The 22,883-nt window shown below is 34.4% G+C and overlaps 1 protein-coding gene across 5 annotated transcripts in view; it reads right to left on the bottom strand.

The window, feature by feature from the left end:
- LOC120775806 (sodium-coupled monocarboxylate transporter 1) overlaps positions 1 to 22,883 on the bottom strand; it is a 149,708-nt gene that overhangs the window by 84,625 nt on the left and 42,200 nt on the right. The window contains exon 1 of one of the 5 annotated variants that reach the window (XM_040106175.1): positions 11,274 to 11,297. The exons of the other annotated variants lie outside the window; for them this stretch is intronic. The gene's annotated coding sequence lies outside the window, so the exon portion shown is untranslated. Of the gene's footprint in view, positions 1 to 11,273; positions 11,298 to 22,883 lie in introns of those variants that run through there. 5 annotated transcript variants of the gene reach the window in all.

Here is a 22,883-nt window from a genome sequence, read left to right as displayed (position 1 = left end):
CTTAAGCGCACCTTTCATTCATCGGCGGCGTTGAGTGCGAGCTTGTGGGCTTTGCAGTGATTCTTTACGCCCCCGGCCAAGCGAGTCAGTGCAGCAATTATCTTTAGTATGTAAATATGTGCTTATTATACGCGCAAAGGTACGTGTGTATGCGCGAATGTGTGTTTGTTGCTGCCATCAGTTGTTGTGTTTACATTTGTCTTTACTGTCATTGCGCTGCGTCGTCACTTGTCTGACATTGTGACGTGATCAGTTGTGTGATATGTTTGTGCCGCACACAAGTTTATGTTTGTTCACACACAAATACACATATACATACATACATCCATACATAGAAAAACGTACATACATACATATGTACATATAATATTTGTTTGCGTACAACAATAAAACATGCAATCACAATTTACAGCAATGAAAACAACATTCATTTATATGGCTATGCCCTCAGCAGCAGCGGCAGCGGCAGTGACAGCAGGCACAATAGGCGCAACAACAATAACTCGACAGCAGCTTGACAGCCACTGAAACTGATACTTCCCACTATACGCTGCACTTAAGCAGTCATGCATATGTACCTTACCCCACCGCCGCACAACTTAGCTCGGCAGTTGAGTTATCAAAATTTGAGTGAAATTTCATAATTCCAATCTTGTTTCTAATTGCTCAGCTAGCAATTTACTTTGTGTGTGTTAATGTGTGTGTGTGTGTGCGTGCATATGCTTTTGATTGCAGTCAAAATTGCTGACATGCCTATTGTTCAATAGCGCCTGCAATGCCGCATGTCCTTAAGACATTATATGAGCTACTTATTGAATTAAGTTTAAGTTTAAGTTTGACGAGTGGAATTCGCATACTTTCATAGAAGATATGCCTTTAGCCTTGGCTTATCTCAATCGAATTACTATAAAACAATTATTTACGAATTTATGCATTGTTTTGACTCACAATGCTTCCAGGTATTCAAAGCATTTGCATATTTGGCAAGATATTATCGTTACAATTAGTTAAATGCGGCATGTAACTGTAGATACGAGCAGCAGAAATTTGATAAAATTTGCTAGTGAAGTTGTAATCAGATTATTTAGTATTGGAATAATTGAAATATTTTTGCTTATTTAAATTAAAAATTTGTTAAAAATATTTTTGTATCACAACAAGAAAAAAAAATTACGTTGACATTGTTTTTAAATTGTGAGACAAATTTTGCAAATACACAAGCGCACATTTCACTAGAATAATTTCTATACAATGTCAGGTAGGTATTGTGACAAAAAAAAAACAGAAATTGTTGTAATTATATTCCCCGGATAAATAATACATATTTCGAAACAAGTAAGAAAGTGTTAAGTTTGGGTGCTACCGAACATTTCATACTCTTGCAACTTGCAAGAATCAATGGCAGGGAAATACCTTAAGATCTAAACCAGATCAACCAGAGGATCGGCATCTAAACAATTTTATACTATATGTAACTGATACATTGACACACATATAAGGTTTGTTAGAAAAACGAAAACCATTATATGAGCCCTTGATTTTGAAAGTGGTATAAGTCAAAAATTTTCAAAATCTATTTTATCAGCTATTACTTATCAAATCTTAATAAAATAACATAATCTGAAGAGATTAGCCATGCAAATTAACTCTTTAAAATGTGTTTATTTTTTAGTTGTTAACTGAAATACAGATATTGTTCGCTGTGATAGTGGTATAAGTCAGTGTTTCAAAAGGTAATTTTGTCATGTCTTCAGATAGTGGTTCAGGTATGATGAAGTAAAGCTTTTAATGTAAAAACCTACTATTTAAAGTTAATTGTAGACATTTTATGGAGAATAAATATAAGTAATGCTCCCAAGAAATGGAAACGAATAAGAATGATATCGTCTTCTGATGAATTAGCTCATAGTTTAAAAGTGAATTCGGAACCCATACAAATGGTAGAAAGCAAAATGAAATCAAGAAAGAGGACACGCAATCAACAGAATGAGGCACAAGATATCGTGCAGAGGAATATGAAACAAAAAACTCTAAGCCCGTGAGTGCTAAACTTTTCGAAAATATAGATTGTCTTTGTTCCAAAAAGTGCTTAAATGGAATCGGTTATGAAGACAGAAAAGCTAATTTTGATTATTTTTGGAACTTAGCAAGTTATCTAGTTTATTATCTAGAAAAATAGATGAAGAAAAAATTAAAGTAGTACGAGATCATATTCTGAGTTTTCCAGCATGTGAGAGCCATTACACGCGATCACATCACACTTCAGGTCGAAAGTATCTAAGTGCTGACTTAGATATTCGAAAAATGTATGGGCTATATGTGGAAAAATGTGATGAAAATAATACATCATGTGTAAAGGAGTGGACTTATAGAAAAATATTTGATACTGAGTTCAACCTAAATTTTCATACTCCTCGTAAAAACACGTGCCAAAAGTGTGATTCGATAAAATTAAAAATTGAAGCATCCAGTAATGAAGACGAGAAGTTGCATCTTATGGAAATTCATGATTCACATCTTAAAAGTGCCGAACAGGCTAGAAAAAGTTTAACAAATCACATACAAAAATCACAAGATAACCCGAGTGAAAATTACGGATTCACATTTGAGCTATAGAAAGCGCTTCCTTATCCAAAACTTTCTGTTTCGGTAGCTTATTATAAGCGTAACATGTATGTATACAATTTAGGGTTTCATAATTTCAACAATGGAAATGCTAAAATGTATGCATGGGATGAAACAATCGCCTCAAGAGGATCACAGGAAGTTGCGTCCTGCATCTTAAAGCACATTCGTGACATTACCACTCAAAAGCATATAATAGCTTACAGTGATGCCTGCTCCGGACAAAATCGAAACATTAACAGAGATTTAATATGGTTAAATATTATTCAGTCATCTGATAATAATGTTGAACCAATTGATCATAAATTTATGGTATCCGGCCATCGTTTTTTGCCAAATGATCGCGATTTTGGTTTGATAGAAACTAAAATTAAAAAATCGAATTATTTATACATCCCTGAGCATTATTATAATTTAATAAAATCATGTAAGATGAGAAACCCATTTTCGGTAGTACAAATGGATCAAAAAGATTTTATTTCTACAAGACAACTAAAAGAATCAACGCATAATAGAAAGAAAAACATCAATGGAGAAGCTGTGCCTTGGTTAAAAATACAATGGATCAGATTTCTAAAAAATGCCTCATATAAGATGTTTTATAAAACTTCCGAATTCAAAGTATTAGACCTCTCACCTAAAAAAGGAGGACGTAGAATATACGGAAATATTGATTTACTTCCATTATACACAAACATTAGACCAATAACAAAAGAAAAACGTAAAGATATGATGGATCTACTGCCCTATATTCCACCAATTTTTTACAAACACTTTATTTCCCTAAATTCTAATGAATAATTTACTTAGTCACAATGAAATGAGTTTGAATAAAATGTTAATTACTAATAAAATTGTTTCATTGGTGGTATAAGACATTTATAAAGTCATGCAGTTAATTTTGAAAGTGGTACAAGTCATTTAAACCTTTCAAAACCACATTTTCTTTTAAAAATGGCTATAAATTTCACAATCATCATAAATACTTGTTTGTTGGGACTACTTTACTGTCGAAAAATCATAATCCATAATGCAAGAATATTTTTTAATCCTTTAAAATGCAAAACTCTATATATGTATCTCGAAACAAAAAAAAAATGACTTATACCGCTTTCAAAATCATGGGCACATATGTATGTAATATAAGGGAGTCGGAGTATTTTATCTTCAACTGTTATCATGCCACATACTAAAAAAATCTTCCTTGGTTTTCATTAACTATCACCACTGATATGGGATGAGGTCAGCCGGATGTTCGAAATCCTGATATTAGTTATATGGTGGATAGGAAAATTTTTCGCTCTATTTTATCTATTTTAGGCACAAAGATATACTGTTATAATCAAAACATGTTCTGAAATTTTCATTGAGATAAATTAAATATTGGCCGATATATGCGGTATATAGTCGCCTGGAAATTCGAAAATCTTTATATTAGGTATATGGGGCTCAGGGAAGTATTGATCCAATTCAACTCATTTTTGATACACAGAGTAACTATTGTCACGAAAGTCTTTCCAATGAAATTCATCTATATATCCCACACATTGACCGATATTTTCACTCAAAAGTCAACTATAGATAGACCCCACTATCATCGTTCATATTCGATGCCTTTGTGCTTGAATAGTTTTTGTTAGATTTGCACCAATTATTAGTGCAAATTTTTAACCCGTTATATTAATTACTTCTTGATTTGTGTGCTGGAAAGTAAAAGATTCAAGTGGAATTTAAAATTGTTTTATATGGGAAGTGGGCTTGGTTGTAGCTCATATTCGTACTGTAACATAGGAATGCGAGAAGAAAGCTACGTACAAAATTTAGTCGAAATCGGTTGGTCGGGTCCCGAGATATGTGATTTCACCAAAAAGTGGGCGGTGCCAGGCCCATCGTCCAATTTGAACATCAGCTCCCATAAAGGACCCTCATACTATTTTGGAGGTAAAAATCTATGAACACTTAATTTTCTTTGTACTAAGGAACCCGTATACCAAGTTTCATCAATATATATATGTACATATATAAGCTTGCACGGACGGAAAGCCGGACGGACGGACAGGCAGTCTCCCGGATTTCAACTTTTCTCGTCATTATAAATACATGTGACTGTAAATCTATCTCGTTTAAATAAAAAACAAAAAAGTACTTTCAAATGATTTAGGTGGATATTTTGAGTATGTAACACGCCCGTGCTTGAATCGTCCCGATAAAAAGAGTAATGTAAACAGGTCGCTTTGGACATGCTTGATCGTGAGTTTTCAGTCGATCGATAAAACAAAATTCGCTGAATGAGCTGAAGGCCATCCAGTGTTTAAGAAAACTGTTTAGAGGACTGGAAAAATCGTTGGCATGAGTTATTACATCTGTTGGGGATTACTTTCAAGACAAATAAATATCGATAAATAATTACATATTTTGCTCTTTATTTACAATTTCCGGGTACATTTTTGAAACAACATTTATCTTACATATGTATACTTTTACGATCACTTTGTGAAGATTTGCTAATATAAGTTAGCTTTCAGCTTCAAATCTTAGCTAATACATTATAATTGGAAAATTTTTAAATTTTAATGATTATATGAAAGTTGCGGCATACATATACCATATTTAAGGTAGCAGTCTGGTAACTTTTGCCTATTTTCGTGACTTCTTTGGAGGGTGGTTTTTTATAGGAAAATAAAAATGAATTATCTTGAATATTTAGTGTTTTTTTTACATATTGAAAATATAAAAAAAAAAGTTATTTGAAAAAATTAAATGCTTAATTACTATTACTATTGTCACTCAAAGTTGGAACCTCAAAAAAAATAATGCACGTGGGTGGCCCGGGTGATTTTGGCACTTGATGTTGTCTGAAATCAAATATTCTTGATTATTTTTAATCTGTAGACATGCCATTCTGATCGGAACTACTGTAGTTAAATTTCAAGGGTAAATAACAAAATGGCGGACTTTGAAAAAAAAGTCCTTTTATTTTGGCAAAGAAAGGGTTGTAAAATAAAATGTTAGTTATGAAAAAAATTCTCGCTAGTACCGACTAGAACTATAAGTGTGTGGAATAGCTTGTTAAAATTTGAAAGCAATCGGTTTAGTAAAAAAAAAGTTAGGACCCGGGCCGACCAGAAAAAACAATGTTTTGAGAAAAACGCGTTTAAAGTTCAACAACTCCGAGAGAGAGGTCTCCGAGGCGCTCTAGGAAACTCATTATAACTTCCGATTTTTTTTTTTTTTTAAATTGAAAGGGTAATTTAATTACAATTACAATTTATATATATAGCGCTAGCGGTTAAACCATCAGCTTAACTTCCGAAATATTTCGAGCTTCTCTCTGAAATTTTCACAGTATATTCTCAAGACATTGTACTTTCAAATTAAGTAAAAAAAAATCGTTTTTTTGAACTCAAGTTACCAGCCTACTGATAATCTAAGAATTTTCAATATGTGATTAAGCGCTTAAGAGGAACTTTATCGGTAAAAATAACCGAAAGAAGGTTTTTGTTTAACAAATCTTTGAAGTTGCAGGCTATCATTTGCCGAAACGTAGCAAAAATATTAGATAAATCTTTTCTAATGACTTTTACATAACTATGTGTACGTTAGCCTTGATATTAGAAAACCTATTAATCTCTGCATATATGCGTGTATATTGCGTTTATAGAAAATTCTATAAATTAGCCAATTTTTCATCTTAAAATATTCGCTCTGATTGTGTTAAACTCCAATATAGCATTCAAAAATAACTGTCATTAGTTATATTTTTTTTCAAGTGCAAGTTTGGCGTGCTGACGCAGTAACTAAACTAATCAAATGCTTAACCTGTCAAACTACGTGTTTAAGCTCGTGGAGTTGCACTCACACAGCCTAAAGACCTAATTTGTGGCACGCGTTTGAAGTATGTGAGTGTAGGTATTGAATGTAAATATATGCATATATGTATGTAAGGTGTAAACAGAAGTTTTTCGTGTGTATTTCAATGTCAATGGTTGGCCGCATATTTATGTAAATAAAATGCAGCTCTAAATCTCCACTTCCCAGTGCTGCTGTACGCGCCACCTTTGAAGTATGTGTTGTTACTATTGTTGTTGGTGGTGTAATTGTTGGTAAATATTTTTAAATGCATTTGCATTAAGCCGGGCAGTTATGTAAAATTGAATTGATTGAATTTGCATAGTCATGCGTAATTGTGTGTAAACTGGTTTTATTTGTGTTAGAAATTATAAATGTGTAACAGCAAACAAACCAGTTTATTTACACGAGATTATTTGAATATTTTATTCTTCTTATTCTGCTCGCTTTTTGGTTTCACTGCTTTTCATAATTAATTTATTTGATTACATAACGGTGCACACCGATTAAATATTAATAATGTTTATTGAAATTTCTGTTTTATTTATATTTTGTATTACTTATTAATAATAAAGAAATGTCATGCAGATTTTATGCACGTAACGGTATGTGCTTGTAAATGTATACATGGAAATTTGTTGATTTACAGTTATTTGGAATAAATATTTTTGTTGTTGTTTTAAAACATAAATTTATGGGTAATTGAGCGTGATTTAGTGCATTTATTTAAAACGCACAATAAAATATAAAAAAAACAATAAAATATGAAATAAACTTATTCGTGTATGCATTTTAATATAAAATTGCAGGACTTCAGTGGCAAAATATGAAACAAATGTGTTAAATGTAAATAAAGCAAAAAATAGGCTAATTTCGGCGGCACCGAAGCACAAAAAGGGTATGAAGAGTTTTTATACTCTTGTTCACCTAACGGTTGTACGTATCACCTAAAACTAATCGAGATAGATATAGGGCTATATACATATAAATGTTCAGGATGACGAGAAAAGTTGAAATCCGGTCTGTCTGTCTGTCTGTCCGTCCGTCCGTGCAAGTTGTAACTTGAGTAAAAATTGAGATATCTTAATGAAACTTGATATGCAGGTTTCTTAGTACAAAAAAAAAATCGAGTTCGTAGATGGCCACGGCCACGACCACAAATTGCCATTAATCGAAAACATATAAATTGCCATAATTAAGCACTCAATTGAGATTTAGTGATAATTTGATACAGAGGATCGCAGTGGCAAGGGCACCTGTGAGAAAATTTTTTGAATAAGTGGGCCTGGCCCCGGACTCTAACAAGTTTAATGTACATACATATCTCTTAAACCACTCAAGTTATAATAACCACATTTGCTGAGTACGAATCTCATAAGAACTTCAACCGACAGTGTAAAAATGGATAAAATCTAACACCGCTCACTCCCTAGTACAGTCACAAACTACTAAAAGCGCAATAAATTAATAACAAAATACACTAAAGAAATTTAATTGTACCAACCAGATAATATGAGAGAGCTTTATGGGAGCCGGCGTAAAAACTGGACTCCACTTTTTAGTGTAATCCTATGTCTCGGACTCGACCAACCGATTTAGACAAAATTTAGTACACGGCATGCTTCTTACATTGTTATGTCACATTGTGAAAATTCCGAATGACGAAATCGGATAACAACCGCGCCTACTTCTCATATAGCACAATTTCAAATTCCACTTGATTCGTTCAGTTTCCAGAATACAAGTCAAGAAGCAATTAATATAACGGGATTAAACTTTGCATGAATAACGTCTTTAGTGTGTGCGATTTTGTGACCAAAAATTGTTTAAATCCAATAAAACTTGTTCAAGCCCATAGTTACCGAATATTTAGACCCCGGTACCTATAGTTGACTTTTGATCGAAAATATCAGTCAATGTGTGATATATGTATGTAACTGAATTTAAAGGATAATCCATCTCTAATAATGGTATGTCTGTGTGTCAAAAATGAGATGATTCGAACCAATACTTACCTTAGTCCCCATATACCTAATATAAAGTTTTCGAACTTCCGGGTGACTTTGTACCGCATATATCGGCCAATATGTGAATTATCCCAATGAAAATAAGAGAGCGTGTTTTACTCATAACCGTGTAACTTTGTGCCTAAAAAATATATGTTAATTTGTGCGAAAACTTGGCCTAGTGCCTATATGTATAACTAATATCAGGATTTTCGAACATCCGGCTGACTTTGCTCTATGTGTTTGGTTTTACCCCTTAAAGTATTTCCCTGGCTTTGATTTTTGCAAGGTACAAGAGTTTAAATGTTCGGTTGTACCCGAACTTTGACCTTCTTTCTTGTTTGTCTTGATTTAGTTCGATCAATTTGTATGGTCCGAAGTGACTCTTTGTCTTAAACGGTACAGAATAAAAATATTTAATTATTCCTCGAGCAATATGTCCATAAGACTCTCCAGTTTTATCTTAGCAGCTAAACCAGTCATTCACAAAACTTAATTTTCTTCATAAATTACATTTAAAGGCTCTAACAAATGATTTAATTGCTAGAATAGTTCAAATAAAAGTCTTTGTCCCATCCGCTGCAGTGCCAAAGCTTTTAGTTCACTTAGCTTTAGCACTAATATTTTAAGCTTGTTTTTTACGTAAGTTATTTTAGGAATCACTCCATCTTTTATACAAAATTTACTGTTGGTTTTACGGTAAAAAAATCAAATTTTTTGTACAAATACATTTTGCGAAAAGTTGATTTAAATCTAAAAACAAGTGTACTTTGTTTGCAAGTCTTATGTAGATTGAGATCACCCTAAAACCCTAAAACCCTAAAACCATACAATTAATTCTTTATCAATTGTCAGCCCAATGAACTGAGGCGATTTAGCCATGACCGCGTGTCCATCTGTCAGTATATATGTACATACATAAACTAGTTCCTCAGTTTGTGAGAAATCGAACTGATTTTTTTACACGTTATTTTTTCCCTTAAGAAGCTGTTCATTTGACGAAACCACCAACATTGGGCCACTATATGATATAGTTGTCATATAAACTGATGGAATTAATTTTTTTTTTCATTTTTTGTTTCCATTTATAGTACGAACTCCTGTAATCAGTTTCGTCATCTAATACCTGTATAAGGAGGTAATTTCGAAAAATCAGTCCAGTAGCTGCCATTTTGTAAAAATATAGCATTAAAAATTAATTTTATACATCCACTATAAAGTTAAATAAAACCTTAAGGGGAGAAATTTATTTCAATTGCTTTTCCTTGCCGATTTTAGACTTTATAAAACTCTTAACTGTTCCCAGTTGAGGAAAGTGTTGATCCAAAAAAGCTTATCGAACACATCAACCACTTAAAGTCATACTGAATTGAACTTGTTTTACCGGCGCCGAGTATGTATGCGTTTAACCCATTAGTATATCAGTTTAGAATATTGCTGGCATTCAAATAGGGTTTTGGCAATAACAAGTAAAAAGTCAAACTTTTATATTGGGTAGTCGATAAAGTCTTTTCGTATTTTGTCAATAGATGTCGTTGCAGTCTTATCTCTCCATTGCTACCAATCACATTGTGTCATACCATATAGTGTTGGAAAGGGAGATTTTAGCTTCATTTGTTTGCTCGCTTCCGTTCTGGAAACCTCGATGTGAAAGATGCAACTCGCTCTGGTCGTCCTATCGTTGAAAAAGTCGATCAACTTATGGAAAAGATTGACTAGGCCCTTTCCATAAGCAGCCATGACATCGCTAAGGAACTTAACTTTTATCATCAAACGGTTTTGAACTATATAAAAAAGGCTGGCTATAAAAACAAGCTTGATGTTTGGGTACCACATGAATTGTCTGTGAAAAATTTAATGAACCGAATTAACACCTACGATTCTTTGCTGAAACGAATTGAAATCGAACCATTTTTGAAGCGAGTGGTAACAGGAGACGAAAAGTGGATCAAATACGACAATAAGGTGCGAAAAAGATCAGGGTCCAAGCGTGAGTTTGGAGAGATTGGAAAGGAATCATCCACTATGAGTTGCTTCAGACTGATCGAACGATTGATTCTACATTTTACTGTCAATAACTGATGATGATTGAAGCAAGCAATCGAAGAAAAAACGGCCAGGACTGATCAACAGAAAGTGCTTCATCTTCCATCAAGATAACGCTAGACCACACACTTCTTTGATGACTGGGCAAAAACTGGGAGAGTTTGGTTGGAAAGTTTTGATACATCCACCATATAGCCCTGACCTTCCACCATGGAACTACCATATGTTTCGGTCAATGCAGAACTCCCCAGAGTAAAGTTGACTTCAAGAGAAGCCCGAATAATTAACTTGTCGCAGTTTTTCGCCGAGAAACCAGAAAAGTTTTACACTGATGGAATAATGTCTATAGCGGAAAGATAGAAAAAGTGGTCGGCCAAAATGGTATTATACATATTCGGTTCAATAAAGTTCATTATAAAATACATAATTTTGATTAGAAATATGAAAAGACTTTTTCGACTACCCTCCACTATTCTGTATATTATTTTTCTTTTGTATATGTAAATCTGCTGAATGCTTCATAAAAAAGGAGCGAACTTATAGATTTTTGTTGTAGCTTACGAATTCAAATGTTTCACAGAACTATTTACCGTTAAAGTTAACACAAAACTGCTAAAGATATTGATTGTCCAAAATATGGAGCTTGCAAACATTTCACGGTCACTGAAGCAGATTTTTTAAAAGTTCGAAGGTTCCTAAACCTTCCAACTATTTGAAAATTATATGCTTTAGAACTTTAGAACTTACTTTTAACAGTTGCTGAGTATGTAAGTATTTTGTTGATAAATTTGTTTTTATAAGATTTTTCTTATTTTTCTTTTTTTTTATTAAATATGTTTTTAATTGTATTGAGAATTCGTTTATAGTTTTAATTTTCGTTTATAGAATACACCAAAGAAAGTTGCTTTAGCCTCACAGAGCCTCAATATGCTTATTATCTGGTTTAACGCACGGTTTTCTGTCCGAATAAAACTTTGACGATTAGAATTAGTTTCCCGTAATCTCGAAGTCTTTTAAATTAGCCTCTTGGAATCACAAGAACAAGTGGATTGCGCCCCACAATCGAGTTTTTACGAAGTGCCACGCTAATGTCAACGAAACGTCAATTAATGCGCGCTAGTCAAGCCAAGCAATTTCGTACACCACCGAGCGACAATCTTGAAATAAATGTCAAATCTGAACGCTTTATTAATTTTATATAGCGCCACTGGAACATGGCGCAGCGATAATTGAGCAGACATCCGATCGGATACACCACTACATACATGCACACAAATATAAACACGACAATTGGTGAGCACCCACACAGCGACAGCTGGAGACTAATCCGTCGATGATGATGATAGCTGGGAGTTTGAAAAAAAAGCCTCCGAAGAAAAATTGAATTGTGCTACTCTGCTTGTTGTTTGTGTAATTGGCGCTCGGCATTTTGCGTTTTTAATTTCTTGGAAAAAACATGCTGTTTCTCACATTTTTGTTGTTGTATTAAAAAAAAAAACTAATAGCTACTGTTTTGTTGTAGTTGTCACTTTTCTCATTTACCTATTTATACAGTTTAAGCGGCGAGCAAATAGACGCTCTGCACGCTCTCTATTTAAACTACTGTTATGTAGTGTGTGCTCTGCTGTGTTCGTCAAGCACGCAAGCGGCGCGGAGGCGTTGGAGCGGGCCGAGGGTGATGATGAAAGGGCTGTTGATGAAATGACGCAGGGCTAAATATTTAATTGTCACACACAAACATACACACACGCGCTCATGTACACTTGCACCCACACAAGTATACATACATACATACTTCAGTTGTATGTGTCGGTTTGTGACAGCGTGTCACAGGTGTTGCCGAAAGGGCTGTTTGTTGTTGTTATTGTTGTTGTTTTGTGTAAAAGCAAATATTGTGTTAACATTGAGGCAACAGGGGCTGTTAACTGTTTTAACAGTAATGAAATGTAAATGAACTTGCACTCAGTCACACGAGCACACACACATATGCACATGAATACAGATATTTACAATTTGGCGCTTACAACGGTAAATACAGAATGCAATACAGGTGAGATATTTAAACAAATAAATCAACGGTGTTGTGGGCAAAAGAACGTAACTGGCAAACGCTGAGTTTTGAGCGCTGTTGAACTGATGAAGTTACATACATACATATGTACGTTTGTATATTGAATTTGTGAACGTTAAGGAATTTCTTAAAAATCCGCTGAATCATGTACTTCCGACTGCATTCTGGTTCTGTTTATTAAGTGATACTTATATTGGTATATTTTTTTTATTGCAGGCATGGCAGCAGACTGGGGATACCGCACGACGATTATTGCAAAAGCTGCCAAGAGGTAGAAGAAGAAGATATTGTAGTACATCTTTTATGCAAATGCAAGTCTTTGTGTAGGAAAAGAATATTGTTGTTGTTGTTGTAGCGCAGAATATTTCCCGGAGAAACGTTGTGGCACGGTACCGACGTGACAATCCTTGGTCGGATAAAAAACCGTGTCTATTCCGGTTACTTAGACACGACTGTCGTGTGAACGGATATCGGAAAAGAATCGCAGTCAAAGCTTTCTTGGCGAGAGTTGGGAAGGTGCACTATACAACTTTTTGAACTGATATAAAAGCAGCCGTATATATTCACAAGCGAAGAAATTGGATGTCATATGAACGGCAGCCGAACGACGTTGAAATACGATTTTGCATGTCAAAAATGCTCCATGAATGCTACTAAAAGTGCCGTTTTTGGAATGTGACTGGTGATGAAACATGGATTCATTACGATAACGCAAAACGTGAAAAGTCATATGTAAAGTTTGGCCAACAAGCCAACGGGCAAATATCCATAACGCCAAAGTAATGCTCTGTATTTGGTGGGATCAGATGGGCGCGCTATATAATATTATGAGCTTCTAAAACCGTGGGCAACCATCAATGGGGAAAGTTACTGGCAAAAGTTCAACAAACTGAAGCGAGAGATTGCCGAAAAATGCCTGTAATGCGCGTCTAGACAATGCTCGGCCTCATGTTGAAAGACCAGTTAAAAATGTTGAAAAAAAAATAGCGGCCGGGAAGTTTTTGTTCACCCGCCATGTTGCTCAGATCTTACTAACATTTGTCCCAGCTGTACACCCTCACTGGTATATAGTTCCCATCAGAACATGGTATTGGCTTTATTTATTCGTAGCTCCCTGTCTTTTGGGTTGCAATCCGCAAATAGCCAGAAAGATTGGAAACTTTTTTTTTAGCATCAGAAATGAAATTTAAAATGAAATACACAAAAAAAACTCACATATTTCAATCATTTGTGGACTCATTTTGCAATACCACGTCATTGGCACATATATTATGTATTACTTTGTAAATATTTAAATATTCATATGTGTTTATTTGCATGAAAATGATACACAATGCAATAAACAAATTGAGTAATTAAAAAAATATACATTATTTGTTTATATGCACGTGTACTTGGTTTTTGACTTTTGTGAGGTTAAACGGATTTCCTACCGGAAGGTAAACGTTAGCACCTTAACTACGTTGTTTGGAGTGATGTTGCATGAATAAAGAAATGTTAAGTTTTTAAAAAAATTATTTTAGTATAAATTTAACGTTAACGGAATTTTCTCTGATGATTTGTGGGAGCAAATGTTGGTGAAAATATTGATATTCAGTTTAAAGACGCCACTTCATTTAGTTAATCAGCAAATTTCTAATTAATTACTGAGGTTAATCAATGACCTGCAAATTGACTCAATTAACAAAACATTTAAAACATAACTCTTGGAAAAAATATTGCAAATTAATTTGAAGGTTCTCTTTAATTAAGTCAATCAGTAAGTTTTCTATTTATTACTGACGACTTAATTAAGTCAACCAGCGAATTAGTTGATATGTTAATCGACTCAAATTAATAGAGTTTTCAAAATATAACTGCAAAGTAGTTTAAATAACTTAATCAAGAAATTGTCGATTAATTATGAGTTAATAAAAAATTGTTAATTGACTCAATTAAATAAAATTTAAGAATATACATATTTGACTTTTGGAAAAAATATTGCAAAGTAGTTTAAAGATGCCTTTTAACTTAATCAGGAAATTTTCGATTAATTAATGAGTTAATAAAAAAGTGTTAGTTGACTCAATTAAAAAAATTTCGAAATTTACCCTTGATGAAAATATTGCAAAATTTTAAAAATATTAACAAAACAATTAATAAAAATTTAAAAATATATTTTACCCTTAAAGAAAATATTGCAAAGTAGTTTAAAGATGCGCCTTAATTAAGTTAATCAGAAAGTGTCATTTAGTTAATGAGATAATAAAAAAATTGCTAATTGACTAATAAATATCACTAGAATTTGTATCAGAATCAATGGTAAGAACTATGGAATGATGTTCTGATTGACTTAGCGTCTCCGACTTAGTTTGCACCATAAATTCAGTTAATTTTGTTTGAATGCTTCTTTTTGGACCCAATAAATTCCGATGTAGTTCTTTATATCTTAACATGCAGACACTCAATTCTTTTTGAAAAATTCGTGCACGTTCGGCATCAGTATCATTTGCTACAAAATAATTTTCCAATTCTGCTACAAGTTTAATACCAAGCAAAAAACGAAAAAAAGCAATCGCGTTAAAGTGAGAAATTCGCGTAAAAAAAGGAATTTGCGCTGCTAAAATAACCGCGTTAAAGTGAAATAGCGTAAAAAGAGGTCGCGTAAAAAAGGACTGAGTGTATGTTAAACTCTTGAAGGACATAATGCAAAGTAGTTCAAAGATGACGCCTAATTAGAATGAGCAAATTGTCAATTAGTTAATGAGTTAATCCAAAAATTTGCTAATTGACTCAATTAATAAAATATTGAAAATATGTTAAACTCGTATGTAGTTCAAATATGACGCTAATTAATGGAATCAACAAATTGAAATTAGTTAATTCAAAATTTTGCTTATTGACTCAATTAACAAAGAATAATAAAAATATAACTCCTGGACGAAATATTGCGAAAACGTCTCTTAATTGAGTCAATTAGAAAATTGTCAACTATTTAATGAGTTAATCGAAAAATTTTGCAAACTTCACAACACATGTTGTATCATGCGATTTAATTCGTCATCTCTGCGACAGACAGGTGAAAAAACTCTCCCAAAGAGATTAATTTGCTGACGCAAACTAAACTGGAAGTAACTGGAACTGCAAACCCGGTTAGTAGCGTCCCAAAATTTAATCCTAAATGCGCATATAAATAAATAATAATTCCTGTGTTTGCCGTGTCTACAAATTAGCGCAAGTTTTTTTCCACAATAGTGACGCACAATTCACTTGGATGATGCACCTTTATAGGGTCCATAATAACAGAGAATAAATACAAAATAAATACTTGGTACAGTTTAGGTGTATACTAACATAAGAGACAAATAAGAGCTGGCAACACTTGATTAACCGCCTGCGACAAACATAATTTGTATCCGTAGATATGTAAATATTTTGCCAGCTGTTTCCGAGAAAAACAATAAAAGTGAATTACTTTAGATTCGACATGAAATTCGGCCTATAGAACTACTTGTTTGCGTACTTAGTATACGTGCGGGTACGTGAGTGAGAGCTTTTGCTAAAAATGGCTCAATCGAATAATTATCATCAGAACTGAAGAAGGGTAAACACATTATCTTAGACATGTCTCCTATTTATATTTAATTTGTATTTATAGCCAAACAACTGCTCATATCTCTTAGGTTTGCTATCTGCGTAAAGAAAAAAAAACATATTTAAAAGTGAAATTAAAAACATTTTTTATCACCTTCTTATTTGTGTTGCTTATGCTTTTATCCATTGCGGATTTTGTGCCATAATTTTCTTCTTCTTCTTATTCTTGTTTTGCTATTAAATCACTGCTGATTTATGGACTTCGCTTTAATTGCTTAATCATTAAGCAGCTTACTTATTTAATTACTTTTTGTTGTTCCGATGTCGCATTTTACTTGTAAACCCCGCACTGGTACCCGGCAAAAAATCTTTTGGCGATTTAAAACTCACTGAAAAGCCAAGTGAAGACGTGACGTGAAATAATAAATATGCTGCAATTACTTCGGTACGGGTTTACAGAGTACAAAAACAAAAGAGTTTCGCATTTGATGCTCGTTGACATTCACAGCAGCAGGGAATCAAATTCCAAAGCGATAAATTTCAACTGATGTTAGATGTGTGGTTCATAATGCATAAATACTTCAGGTATTAGAATTAGTTAGTGAACAAGTTCTTAGGAATGTGCAGAGGAATCTTAAAGACAACAGTAAATTTACTTATTGAATTAAGTGGCATCTTTTCACTCTCTTTATCAACAACCGTTTATTTGAAAAAACTAAAATTTCGTATATACAGTTTTGCAAAAAAAATATAGTTAATATTACGAATCATATGTAAAGCGACAACAATACACTTGATAGCATACTCAAGAAAATTCCGACTTCAACTCAAAGTAATTCAAAACAAAAAAAAATAAAATAATGTGGCTCAGGCATTACTTGCTTCTTGGAATCACAGCTAACTTCACATGGTTACTAATTCTTTTCATCCGTCATTAAAGCAAAACTAGATATGATTGAGAAAAATGAAAAAAAGCGACGGTTAAGAAAGTTGTAATAAACAAGAAAGCAAGAAACACGGCAAATGTCAGTTTCGGTTATTTTTTTCGTTCGCCGAAGGTAAGACTACCGAGAAGTTTAAGCCTCAGACTTCAAAAGGCTGGACAATGCAGAAGTAATTGGCTGGGTGATTACAACTTATTCTACTCCATACAACTTTGACAACAAGCGTTCGTTAAGATAGCCTTGCCACAAAAAAGCCTTTTGACAGTGAGCAGTAAGAATCCCTACGATTGCGGTTTAATTCAGTTTGCTAAGAGCAAGTAGATCAAGAGGCCAATGGAGATCCAATTTGGTTTCAGACCAACGTGAGCGGTGCCGCCTCTGACTAGCTCGTTGGGTTTTCAATTGCCAGTGATTCTGTCATGACAAAGCACCCAAACGAGTCTAGCATCAAGCCACTTCTAGTGAGGCTAAACCCTACTTGACTAGCTTTGAGCGCACAGTTTGCCAGCTCAGTGCTAGTATTGGCGTGTGTTCAACTCTCTGGTTTCTGTATCCATAACGTATTTAAGAGACCAGACCTGGAGTTTGAAAAATCCTGAAGATTCAGTCTACAATTGGACCATCAGAAGGCAGCAAACGGCCAGACGCGGGCAGCTTAAACCAATACTAGAGGAACTGTGTTTCTCCAGGTCAAAACCAGGCCACCCAGAACATAATAGTGGGTCTGTACCTACCTTATAGTCTAGAGCTGACGCCAAGTGATTATTACCTGTTCCTGTCTATGGCAAATTATTTTGGTGTTGGAAAACTTGCCTCAATAAAAGCTTGTGAAAATCTACTGCTCCAGTTTTTTGCCAATATAGTCATGTGTACGTCCACGGCAGTCATTTGACCAATTCTAATGGGTTAGGTGGTCAGCATTAAAGAAAAAAAATTTAATATTAGGAAACTAAATGTAATACAAAGAGCAGCCTATGCAGGGGTTACAAAAGCTATTAAGTCCTGAACGACTGAGACACTTAATATGCGTCTTCATCAACTGTTCATAGATGAGTTTACTTGGAACTTAGCAGAAAGTTCTGCTATCAGAATAACACCAATTAGGAGATTGGAACCGGAAAGAATATGGGCATAGGCCAGCTGCTAAACCTAAGCAAATAAGACCATATCCTCCGAAGGGTTAGATTTCAAAAGTCACTTTCAGGTGAATCTACCCTCTTCACGTGAATAGAAAAGAGTTGTAGTGGTTCTATGCCAACGGTTCCAAAATGGACTAAGGAGTAAGGGCAGGGATACACTCTAATGATATTGACATTTGCCTTACGATCCGTCTACCAAACTCAGCCAGTTCTTTCAAACGGAAGTACCAGGTAGAGACCAGGTCTGTGAAGTTTTATTGACTAACTACGAGATAATACAAAAAGCAACCATATACACGGATAGCCAGGCGGCATTGCTAGACTTGTCGACGCCTAGTATTAATTCCAGTGCAACGAAAAGACGGAAAGAATTCAAGGCGGAGTTACTATCATGCCCACTGGTGACGGGAAGAGCTTTATTTGCATTTTGAACAAATAGCTGAGCTGATATAAAGAGGGACTTATTAAACATATTCAGAAATAGTATATATAGGGTTATAGCCATTATAACGGGCTTTTGATCTTTGCAAAGCATGCGCTAAATAATTTATCTTCCACTTTCTCTGTGAATGCTCAGGTCTATCGCAAACTAGACACAAAATGTTTGGACGGCTATCCATAAAAAGCATAACGGACATAAGTAGATTCATTGAGAGCACCAAATAGTTTAGGCGCAAGGATGAAACTGGATATAAAGATAATAAGGTTCTAAGGTAGTACATCAAAATGGCGCATCCAACGCTAATTGAGCCCAAGAGGGCAGCACTACTACCTACCTACCTATCTGGCTTTCAACTCAAATATTGGTCATCTCCAGCAGTGTCTAGTCTTTAGCTCATTGAGACGTGATACGATTATCTTCCACGGCTAATCTAATCTGTTTAAATCTAAAAGAAATTGTGAGAAATCTTAGCAGCTTTATCAAATCTACGGAGCCTTTGAATGTCGCTTGTTTCTGACTCATTTAAAACATAATATTCTTATAATGGCAAAACAGTTATTGAATAAAAAAAATAAAGAAAACAACCACCTGAAATAACGAAAACAGTTTATTTGAATTCGCAATTTGAGCTCCTACTCAATTTACCTTTAAGTGTGTCATCAGTTTCAAATAAATTAGAAAACCTGCAACTGATAATTTAAAAACAGCTGGTGTTTTTAGAACTAAAACTTCATGGAAACAACAACACACATTTTCTTAACTAAAAGTATGTATTTCGATCAGTTGTTCTCAATTCTACTTCAATTGCATGCTATCAAGTGTTTGGCTATAAAATTGCTGAATAAATAAGAAACTAAATCAATAACACTCTTTGGTGGTAACCATTGATTACCACAAATAGGATGAACGAACGAGCTGAGTCAAATTGAGAATAACAACAGTTTACGTTGTAGTTGTAATATTGACTACTATTTGTTATTAGAAAAGAAAAAGTGTGCGAAAAATTTGCTTGAAAGGGAGAAGGAGTAAAATAAAATTGTATAAAAACCTTAGAGTTTGCACAATATTTGAAGGATAACCAACGTAATTGAAGAAGAAGCATGAGAAGAATACTGCCAGAAGCGAAATAACTCGATGAGACAGGCGAAATACATATTTTTCTGTGCACGTAGGGTAGAGAGTAAACGAAAGCTTCATTAAATCCACAAGAAAGTAACCGAAAAATGCAGATTGCCATCGATTGTGGTTGCCATTAGGTAAACGATCTACCGATGAATATTGGAAAAAAATCAAATGCCAAAAATGCAACAAGGTAGCCAAGTAAGATTGCCAAAGCAAGTGCGGAAAAAATGGATTGGACGGTGCAGACATCTGTTGGAAAACTTTGCTACACAATTTAGGTCGTCAATATGTGCAGACAATATGTGCGGGTAAATCGTCCGTTTCGAGAGTGCAAATACTTCATTTGAATGGGGCTGCAAGTGGGCGCGAGTAATTATGTACTATATACACGTGTGGAAATTGTGTTTACTCTGGGTGTATTTCTAATGTCCCACTCAAACAATTTACTTATATGATTTTACCTTATGAATATCTTATTTAAGTAACTGGGGGTTAGGCTAAGGTCTGGTTTGAGTTCAACTATTTGCTGGAGGACCAATTGACCAGTGAATTTGGCATAAAGTAAAAATAATATTTATTATCATTCGATAGATTATACCTTGACATGCGTTTTTTGAAGATTATCTCTTTCAAATGTTCGCTGCGGCTACGTCGCAGATGGTCTCTCCGTTCAGATCAATTTCCGATGACTCGTTCGAGCAATTCGTAAGGTTACTGACGATTGACACGCGTGATGTTTTGCTGGAAGGCCTGAATCGAAGCGAGATTGTCCGCATAGACTTTAGATTCTACATATCCTCACAGGAAGAAGTTTAACGGTCACACGAACTTGGCCAAAACGTGAAATTATCTGCTCACTGAAGTTTTATCTCAATAAATCCATTGATTGATGCCATGTGTGGGAAGTGGAGCCGTCTTGTTGAAACCAAATGTCGCTGAGGAGCTTCAATTTTAGGCTACGTTCTCACTGGAATCATTTTTGAGAAATATGGATCGATGATTCCACTGGCCTACAAACCACACCAAAGATTTTTTGTTTGGACGAAATGGTAGCTCTTGGATCTATTCAGGTTGCTCTTCGACTCAGTTCATCGCTAAACAAAATTTGGTTCGAAAACGTCGGATCTTCTTGGAACTTTTCAAGAGCCCTAGCGAAGTGATGTCGCTTAGGAAGGTCGAGCGTCTTCAGTTATTGCACAAGCTGTATTTTTTTATCTGGTCAAGGACTTTCAAGTCGGCTCTTTTGGGTCAGGTTATCCTCCAGACATGAATGGAGAAGGGGTTTTGTACGTTAGGAGGATACTACTTCTGTCTATACTGACGGGTCCAAAATGGACTGCGGAGTAAGGGCTGGAGTATACTTCAATAATCTTGTTATCTCTCTTTATATTTGTCTACCAAACACGCAGTATCTTTCAAGCGGGAGTGCTAGGCACAAGAGAGTTCATAAAGCAACCGTATACACTAGAGTGTGTGACATGGAACCAAAGACAATAGGTCCAGAAATAATATATACTTACCAACAGCCACTATCGCGAGATACTAGCTTTTTGTGAAGCATATGCTAAAAACCAGCCTTATAACAATATTTGTCGCCGTTACAAGCAAGAAGGGAATTCGGAAACTCTTCCCTTTCTCTCTGAATGTCCAGCTCTATCACATACCCGACATAAACTTCTTGGATCAGGCACCAAGTCTTGAATGGCTATCCATAAAAAGCATAACGGACATAAACAGGTTCTTTGAGATTACTAAAATAACCTTTGGTGCATCCAGCACTAAGTGAGATCATGGTGGCAGCACTCCTACCTATTTACCTAACTACGTTTGTTTGATGAGTATAACACAATTTCACCCTGTAGCATAAGATATTAGAAGGAAATACACTATTGACTGACTAGTTGACATAGTTTTAGTACTTTGTGAGATCGGGTGGAAAGGTTGAGCTACAGATATTACCAGGAAATAGACCTTAGTGTTTCTTTAAATCAAAAAGTATCACATGGAAATGGATCTGAATGGATCTGGAATGGATTTACTATGCCAATTTTGAATATACATATAATATGATATACCTATCTCATACACACTTTCTAACCCACCCAGAAATATACTGTTATGTAACAAAATCTTATTCTAATGACTTTGCTAAGTAACTTTAGTTGTTGATAAGTGTCCATCAAGTGCTTAAACACACCTAAAAATAATGCAAAAAAGTAAGTCGAAAAGAAAGTGTGAAACGACTGGCTTAAGATTCTTGAAATGAAATTCTTTGCCGCTTATAAAAATGAGTCATACAAAAACTTGGTAACAATGAATTTTTCGACGCTTTCAACGTAAATATACACAAATTTATATACCTACAGCCATAAATAGCACCGTATACCTATATGCAGCAGCTCATCAGATCATGATGTCGAGTAAATATTATGGTTTACCTACACCTAATCACATTTGGTAAATAAATTTTGAGAGCTGTTAAAATTGATAAGTCTACTAACATATCTACGACTTTGAATGAAAAAGAGAAATTGTATTTGTATGTATATACTCGCATATGCGTGTTTACTTTCTTGTTGGGTAGTGCAGTAATACTGATAATGTCTAGAGATTTTTGCATTCATGGCATGATGCCGGTGCAATGATTCATAGCGCAAAGTCACATGCTTTCTTAAAAGAATGTCTTATCTGCATGTGCCATTTCAAAATTGTTTACAGTTTTGAAGGTTAAATTATTATATTGTTTTTATTTAAAACGGAAATAAAAGTAATATTGAAAGCCGGAATAATGGAAAGCTATTCATTAAATAATATAATTAATAGATCCGGCCACGCGTTGCTGTAATATACAGTATACATTAAATACTGTTATAATAAACTCTTTAATACAGTGAAAACATTATTTACGTAAAAAGACAAAATTATTACCGTTATAATAATACAGGGGGTTATACTTAGCATTTGGAAAATGATTGATGACAGTATTTTGCTATGGAGAAAACAATGAATTTTCGAAGTCTTCACCGGAAATTGAGATTTTTGACCTTGAGCCCTTTTTATAGACAT

This window comes from Bactrocera tryoni, chromosome 1, assembly GCF_016617805.1.
Source record: "Bactrocera tryoni isolate S06 chromosome 1, CSIRO_BtryS06_freeze2, whole genome shotgun sequence".
Lineage (NCBI taxonomy): Eukaryota > Metazoa > Arthropoda > Insecta > Diptera > Tephritidae > Bactrocera > Bactrocera tryoni.
The sequence above is the reverse complement of the archived record's forward strand: the minus strand, read 5'-3'. Positions and strand labels throughout refer to the sequence as shown.